Genomic DNA, 8,391 nt, shown 5'->3' with positions numbered 1-8,391 from the left:
ATACCTTTGCAAGAGGTTTGTGTATTTTTGGACCTTATCATAGGGGTTCAATCCTTTTTGATTCAAAATATCCTTCATGGCCGTATCCAAATCATTTTCCGCTGTTTGTCTGATATTTTCGGGGCCCCTGCATTTGTTTTTAAGTCTATCCAACTCTTGTTGTGGCACCAGATACATTTTATTGGCCATCACCCTATGTGTTCAACCACCACGTCGGGCTGCAATAAGGCTGGTGATGAAGGGCACGGCTATACTTAGTAAAGGTAGAATAAAACCGCCAGACTGTTGTATGCTATGTCGTTTCTTTTGAAGACTGACCCTTTTATTGGCAAAGAGCTTGATCGAGGTCTTTTGTCTCTTTAATTTTTCAATTGTGTCAGGGTGAGTGGAATGCGTCCTTTGAGAAGATTCAAAGCAATCTCACATAGGGATAATATGAGATCTGAAGAACAGTGACCCAAGATGGCCTTCCGTTCATTAGATGTAGCCCCAACTAGGCTTCTCAAGAGGGGCAAGTTTCTTTTTAAACGCAGAGACATAGCGGCTACTTTTTTTTAGGAATGTACACAGCCGGCCACTCCCACGGGAACAGACCGGTTCGTAGCCTCAGGTGTTCTGGAGTATTTGCTTTTAAATCCACGATTAAATAAGAAAATGGCGCTTGGGTTGCGTCCTCGTAGCTCTCCATAAAGTAGGATTTCCTTCCGGGTACATCTGCTGAGCTAGAGTGTTAATTTGTAGTTTGTCTCTAGGATTTTGAACAAAACCATGTAATTGGCGTTCAAACTGATGGTGCGGCTATTTTTACCTTGGTGAAACACATTCTGCACCAAGTAAAGCACGGACAGGTTTCTATGATGCGTATATTGGGTAAACGCTCGGGCAATTTCGGGATGTTCGCTACCTGCAAATAGCATATCGTCCAAAACCAACAGATTGTTTTTATGAGGAGGTAAAGTTCATCATCAGACAGGGTATCAGGTATTCCTTCAACAAACTTGATTTTTATTGTCTTCAACAATTCATCATACAGAGGTTGATAACATGAATAACACCACACAACATTATCAGGCTTTTGAGATAACACATGTTCAGAATTCTCTAAAATACTTTTTACAAAACAAGTTTTACCACTATTCGAAGGCCCTGCGATTAAGGCCGAAAATGGTAGTTGCAACCGGGGGTCAAAACCTTCTACAGCAGTCATTATATCTTAAGCTTTAAGACCCTGTAGCTTGTAGCATAAGTCAACACCCAAAGGGGTAATGTGGTCCTGTCAGGCAAAAAGCAGTCTCTTGTCATAGACAACCCTGAATCTTTTAGTAAGTGGGGCCTTCCTCAGATTGAAGCCCTTTATTATACACAACAATCTTTTTTTGTAGGAGCTCCTAAATCTCAAAGTCACTATTCCTGTCATTTAGGAACCACCCCTCAAACAAACGTGTGATTGATTCCTAGTTTTTACACGAGGTGTATTTTTTTCATAGTTTTTGAGTCACGCCTGACACACTGCGGCCTGTAGCATAAGTCAGTAGCCATAGGGCAATGTAGTCCCGTCAGGCAAAAGCACTCTCTTGTCATAGACAACCCTGAATCTTTTAATGAGTGGGGCATTCCTCAGATGGAAGCCATTTTTATCCCTAACAATCTTTTTGTAGGAGCTCAAAATCTCCAAGTCACTATTCCTGTCATTTAGGAACCCCTCGACCAAGCGTGTGATTGATTCCAAGTTTACACGCTGGGCATTTTCATAGTTTTGAGTCACTCCTTTGGCTTTCAATACCACGTGATTCTTTAGCGTTCTAAAAGCATAGCTTTTGGGCCCACAGGATGACCATTCTGTGATATGGTCACCCTCTGCGAGTTCGCTCGTTAAGCCACCCAGATAGTTGCTGAGTGGGGGCTCCAATCCCTGGTTTGCTTACATAGACCACAGAGTCTGTGTCGTGGTAAAGTACCCGCCTCTGAAGCTGCTCCATGAGCTTGTACAGTTCAAGTCGGCCATAGGCCGTGGTAAATGCTGCAAGAAACACATTTACATTACCCGGGGTAGAACCCACTTCTTGTTACGTCGCCATTGCACCAAGGCAATGTCTTGACTCAAGAATGAAAAATGTGAAATTTCGTATTGGTCCGAAAAAATGAATTCAAAAATTCTTCAGGGTCTTTAATAATCGACGTTGTCAACATATTACACCTCTGCGCTAATTTGCCCCAAAGCGAATTTAGGTACAATTTCGACACATTTCGTTTGGTTTTGTTGACCTCTATTCTGTCAGGGTCAAGAAGGATGCCTTCTCTGTCATGATAGTCTTGAATGTACCTGTCTTTACTTTCTTGATCTGTGACCGATGCAGGATAGCCTGAAGCCATTTGCTTACATCTCAAGAAGGTCTTGATGTACTCTTTAAAAAGAGTGTCTGATTTCTTTGGAAAGTTCCATACTTCAAAGATTTTGGCCACACGATACCCCATCTCTAAAGCCTTAGAGAATTCAGCTGTGACCCATACACCTGTCAGTGCTCTTTCTTGATCTGTGTGATCACATGGGGTTTGTTGTATGTTTTCACTGCAGGTGCGACAAAGGGGAAAGAAAAGTTTTCCTTGAGGGCCCCTGTAAGGCAACACAGGTATAAACAAACCCCTTGGAGGGTAGACTGTTGCTTTGATCAGACCAAAATAGTTTTGAGGTAAGTCAAAATCACGATGAATAATTTCAGGATGACCTATAGGATAGCATGAGGAACTCATTACATGCGGATAAAGGGATGTAAAATCCACATAGCCTATTGTCTCGTCGGGTTGCGCTACATACCTCAATGTCAAAGCATTGATACGGCCGCCATACAAGGCCTGTCTTGGCTCCAGAGGTTCTGGGATGTCAAAGCTGGAAAGGAATGCTTGAACATGAGGATCAGACTTTTTGAGGGCTGTCCATTCGTGCTCCCACAAAACAACCACTTTTAGACCGTAAGTAGCCTGTAACGAATCAACTTTGTCTTGAAACTCTTCGTACATTTCCCCAAAGTCTTTTGGGTTAGGACACATATGTTCTGGGGCACAAAGCAAGATTTGCAACCATGGAAGAAACAACCGTTGTACTCATACACGGTCTCAACCCCGTCAATCTTGGTGTAGCCATCTACATGGTAAGAGCCAAACGCCTTCTCCCTCGATTCAAAGCATGTTGAATAAAAATGTCTTTATCCTGGGCCATATACTCTAGCCATTGAATGGACCCACTAGAGTAGGCCTTGAACTGGCGTCGGTAGTTGTCAGGCGAGGGGATCGCTATAGAGGATGTCGGCATATAGTGTGTACGGTATGTTTTCATGCATGCCGATGCAATCGTTGTACAACTCCAAGGGTCAATACCTGCATCTTTGATTACCTCTTCTCTGAATCTGAGGCATCCTTCACGAGTATAACCACATCATTGTCACAGTATGATTCCATCTCTTTATGGAAATCAAAGGTACCATGTCTTACTGTCTCATACCAAGTCATGAATCTCTCTCGCTCTTTGGGAGACATTTGATCACACCCATACATTTCTGGGCTGGGATATGATCCTATATAGTGTAGATTCTCCTCAGATGTGAAGAAGTGGGGGAACCAGCCTTTCACAGAGTTTTCAAAACCCAAGGCCTCTGGCATTTGAGCCAATCTCATGGGTAAGAAGCTTAAACTGTCAATGTATCTCTGGTTGAAGGCGGGATCTACAAAACACAGGATTTTACTCCCTTGCGCTAGGACCCTCGGCGCTATGCCTTGCTTTATCAAGGGGTTCAGAAGAAGTACGAGTCGTAGGCTCTAGCATTGTGCGCTATGAACGTAAAGTTTCGGTACTGTGGTTTTCTAAAATGTTTTAGAAAGAGTAGTGCACAATTGGATCCTTCTGCAGACCACTTTTCCCCCGTGAATGTCATGGTAGATACAAAAATAGGCAAATGATCCCCCGACTGTTGATTTGTCTCAAAATCATAGAACACATATTTCTCTGAAGGTTCATCTTCAGCCAAGGGCTGAATATAACACTCGTGTGTCACTTCTTGAACCACTTCAGCATTTCTGCTTTTCAGACCCCCTTTACAGATTGGACACTGTAGGATTCCACAAACATGTGGTTTAGGGCTATCTATTTTAAGGCTGTAATTGCAATGACATTTTGGGCATTTCTTGTTAATGGCACAAATGCTTACAGATTTACCGGCCTTAGGGTGCCATGTTTCAATTTTGTGTTTATCGTAACAGTAGGTCGAACGACATGTGCGATGGCAATCCTCACAAGGTGTCAAGTTTAGGGTCTGCATAGGGCACTCGGCATCCTGACATACCGAACAGTTATAACGGCACGAGTGCCCCCCCCTTTCGGCTGTAGCCGGTATGGCAGGATCTACACACATAGGTTGCCCCTAGGAACGCCGTGACGTTTGTAACGGCATAGTAATGTTCGTTTTGCACATAAAAGTACAGAATCTGGGGGTGCGGTTGGGGGGTGTTTTGGAACTTCAAGAGAGCTGCATTAGCTCTACTGTGGTACAAAACCACAATCTTGATATTCAGAAGGTTTTCAAATTTGACAATGTCTGAGAATGCCACGCCTTCATGGATCCCGAGACCCACCGCCGTTTGGATCTCTCTAGCCTTTTGCAATGCCGTCAGATCAGTACATCCGGGGTTAAGTAAATGCGCTAGGCCTATTGCAAAACATAGCTTATTATCGGGATTGTGAACGTTTATGAGGTAGGCCCTTTTATTGCTTATGATTTCTGACTGCATTAGGCTATCAAGCTTCCTTCTCTGCCCCCCGCCCCCCTGTGGTTGACGTATTATTTGCACTACAAGCTCTAGGGTTCGATCGGCTATGATGGCTAAATTTGACTGAACAAGGCGTTCTACCAGCGCTGTAAATTGTTCAAGATCTGCTTCGCCATTGGGTAAAATAAGAGAGCCTGCATAATTCAGTATATCTCCACATATTTCCAACTGTAAGACATCACGAGGTTCGCCATAATCTCTTGCTGTTTCTAACAGGTCATTCAGAGTGTCCATTATCATCATGTAAAATACAGCATAGTCAAGATTCTGATTCACACATAGGAAATTGAAAAACTGTCGAATCTCTGTATTGTTGAATTTATTCCTGTAAACAACCCTGACACGTCTATCCTGAACATCTGCAGCCAGATTTATTAGATAATTGTCCAATTCCCCAAAAACATCTTGTGGCGTTTCAGACTCTACGGACCTAGGCGTTACGGGTTGTTCTATCGTTGTCGGGGTTATCGGGGCCGAAATTGTCTGACTCGCGTTCATACGATTAATTAAGGTTATGAGGGCTTCGGGAATCTGGGATAACATGTTTTCCTCAACCCCCCCTGACTGGTTCATACGATTAATCATTTCTAAGAGTTCGGCTGGAATCTGTGTTAATATGCTTTCATCTAACGTTCCTGAATCGTTCATACGTCTTATAACTTCTAGGAGTTCGTCTGGAATCTGGGATAAGAGGCTTTCAACTGTCTCCCCGTGTTGCGTTAGTTCTGCCATTTTTTTGGGGATAATTAAGAGTGTTCGTTTTTTTTCTTTCTGTAATGGTTGGTGTTACATGTATGATTTTAGCGTCTGTATTTGCGTTTTTAATGGGGTTGCTGTTTAACATGCGTGGAATTGTTCTATGCCAGAATAACATATCGTCTCTGTACTGTCTCTCAATTAAATCCCCCAGTCGTTTGTATAGCAAAACATTCCTCGATTTCAAAGCCCTGGAAAATAATGTGAAAAACCTTTCTTGTTCGTCTGCAGGTATTGAGGCCGTAGAATTGACTGGGTCTATAAGGTTGGCCGCATCACAGAATAGCTGGTCATCAACATCTGACATGTCATTAAAAACAGGTCTCTTGGGTGTTTCATTCGGAATGCTCAGGGCGCCGGAATCCCCAGCTCTAGATTTATGTGGTCGTCTGTGCCGTTTTTCGCCGGTGCGGAGTCTGATTGAAAATAATACATACATAATTACGTTATTAGATATAAAAATATATATGTTAGCTACATACAAATGTCAAATACCTTTCCGTTATAATAATATATATTAACAGTACATAGTTAAAATACCTCGGCTTTTTTGGCGCTTGTTGTGACGAATCGCCGAAACCGGGGGTGTGTGACTTTTTCCCTCTAGCTTTCCCGATTCTGCTGGATCTGTCTCCGGGTAGTCTGAAAAAACATTATTTGTCCTTGTTTTAACATAGGCTATCAACAGATCTATAACTAATAAAAAGGCTGATAACTAATAACAAAATGGTATAATGGTCCCATACCTTGTCCCTGGAGCGCCGGCTCGTGAAGCAGCAAGTTCCCGGCCCAACAGTAGTTTTCGGGTGGGCTTGATTCGGAGCAGTGTACTTGGGCCACAGTTGATCGTTGCCTGTTGGGGTCTTGAATATGTCGGGAGGGGGTCGATGTTCCCTGGATTCGCGGTGAGTTTGAAAAAGCGCTCGTACAGAACGGTAGAATTGCATCAAAGTCCTGCGTGTCAGCTGGCCATAACGCATCCTTTATCATAAAGGGCTGTATGTCGGCTGTAAATACATAAAAATAGTTTAAAAAAATAGTACAACCTATTTTTAAAATGTTTATATATAAATATTTCTTGGGTATGTGTTTAATTATAAGGACTTACAACGAAAAAAGGCCGTTGGTGATTGTCTGCCAGACTTTTGCTCCTGCGAACCCCCATCATGTTCCAGATCGGGTAAATCGCGTAAAAGCTGCGTAAATGTCGGGGATCCTAGATTCCATTAGACAATGTTAACAGTTATACGCTATATCTACACTTTTTTTTATTTTTAAACCTATATTGGGCTTTTTTTGAAATACCCAAATAACTAGGGTTTAATATTCCAATAATATTCAAACAAATCTTAAAATATGTTTTTTTTCATTTACTCACCTTCAGAAATATCCATTATGCGAGATTCCCTTATTCCGAATATTATTATTATTATTTTAATCTGTCCGTGCAGCTCAATATTCGGGCCTTTATGTTTGCGCTAAAGCAATGCTGACAACGTTAAAAAATAGTTCTGTCCCTAACTATCTAAAAGTTCGGAATGAGTTTTTTGAGAGATGTATGCTACACGCCAACAACAGGCGGGGATGTCGTGACATTCTGTCTGCAAACCGGGTGTGTGGGGGCCGCAGATTAGAGATATCTATGTTTAACCCCCGCTGTTCGGCTGATATCTCGACATGCCTTATGCATGATAGTGCACACCTTGTTTCAAACGGTTCTCTACAGATAAGAGTTCTGGGACCCCCCCCCCCCAACTTTAGGATTTTCACACACACACACACACACACACACACACACACACACACACACACCTGTTGCTCCGCCTCAAGAACCCTCCCACACACACACACACAAACACTCGGATTCTATTTTACTTCGTGATAGAGTTGGAATAAGTTGTTAAATAGGTTTTTCCCATAGTTAAAGGGTGAGATACCGTTTTTAAACATTCCTTTTATTGAATTCCAAAATATTTCGTACAACCTTTAAGACATGTTTGAATTAAGTAACCCATTTGAATAATATTTAAACATGCAGCACACGTGTTTTATGTAAAAATAAAAAAACCTTGGATGCAGGTCTTTGTACATTATTACAAACTTTAATAAAACGTAACGTTCATAACATACCCAATGTAGGAATAGACTATAAAATAATACATTTTTTCAGATCTTACAGTTGTCTGCGCCAGACCCTAGCTTGAGAGAAAGAGCTCTACCCCTTAGTTAAATGGGGGTATACATTTTCAAAAATTAACACCTACATTTTAACACACCTTATAATTCAACATTTATTTTAACTATTTCTTACAGATATATGGGGTCCTGTTAGCCCTGAACATTATCCGTTTCCAATTCCCCATCACAAAGTCTTTTCCGCGCTCCGTCGAAGCTCTGTCCACTTTCCTGCCAGGGAAAGATCCGCCTTCGAACTTGTTGTTCTTCCGGTGTATGTCTCAACGATAACATATGTTGTTCCGGGGTATGTCTCAACGATAACCTAGGCCATCGTCGTAATTGTTCACGATTTTCGAAAAGACTGTCCAGCTTATTCATCAGGGTTCGGAAAATGTGGTAATCGCGCCATTTAAAACCGAACATTATTTGAAAAAATTTACATCCTTGCATGCTTTGGAGGATACATATGGACTGACCGTTTTACGTAGCATTTGACCTGTCAAATTGTTCACATGCTAAAATTGTCACTCTGGAGTCCGGGGTATAGCCCATGGATGTGACTCTCAGGGCCATTAGGTCCTGACGTCCTGAGACTTGTTCTTCAGCGCATATCCTGGCAGCCTTGAAGCACTCAGG

The 8,391-nt window shown here is 42.1% G+C and overlaps 1 long non-coding RNA gene across 2 annotated transcripts; it reads right to left on the bottom strand.

The window, feature by feature from the left end:
- Positions 1-5,941: 5,941 nt before the first annotated feature.
- Positions 5,942-8,165, bottom strand: LOC135567017 (uncharacterized). Of its 2 annotated transcripts, none has more exons than XR_010462238.1 (4): positions 7,889-8,165; positions 6,324-6,584; positions 6,118-6,219; positions 5,942-5,993 (listed from the first exon to the last, which is right to left on the bottom strand). It is a non-coding gene; the product is annotated as an uncharacterized LOC135567017 (long non-coding RNA). The 2 variants fall into 2 exon arrangements; XR_010462239.1 differs by lacking the exon at positions 7,889-8,165 and adding an exon at positions 6,686-6,817.
- Between the last annotated feature and the right edge of the window lie 226 nt (positions 8,166-8,391).

The sequence above is a fragment of the Oncorhynchus nerka genome, unplaced genomic scaffold, assembly GCF_034236695.1.
Source record: "Oncorhynchus nerka isolate Pitt River unplaced genomic scaffold, Oner_Uvic_2.0 unplaced_scaffold_2750, whole genome shotgun sequence".
Lineage (NCBI taxonomy): Eukaryota > Metazoa > Chordata > Actinopteri > Salmoniformes > Salmonidae > Oncorhynchus > Oncorhynchus nerka.
Note: the sequence above shows the minus strand (reverse complement) of the source record. Positions and strands in the feature narration are given on the sequence as shown.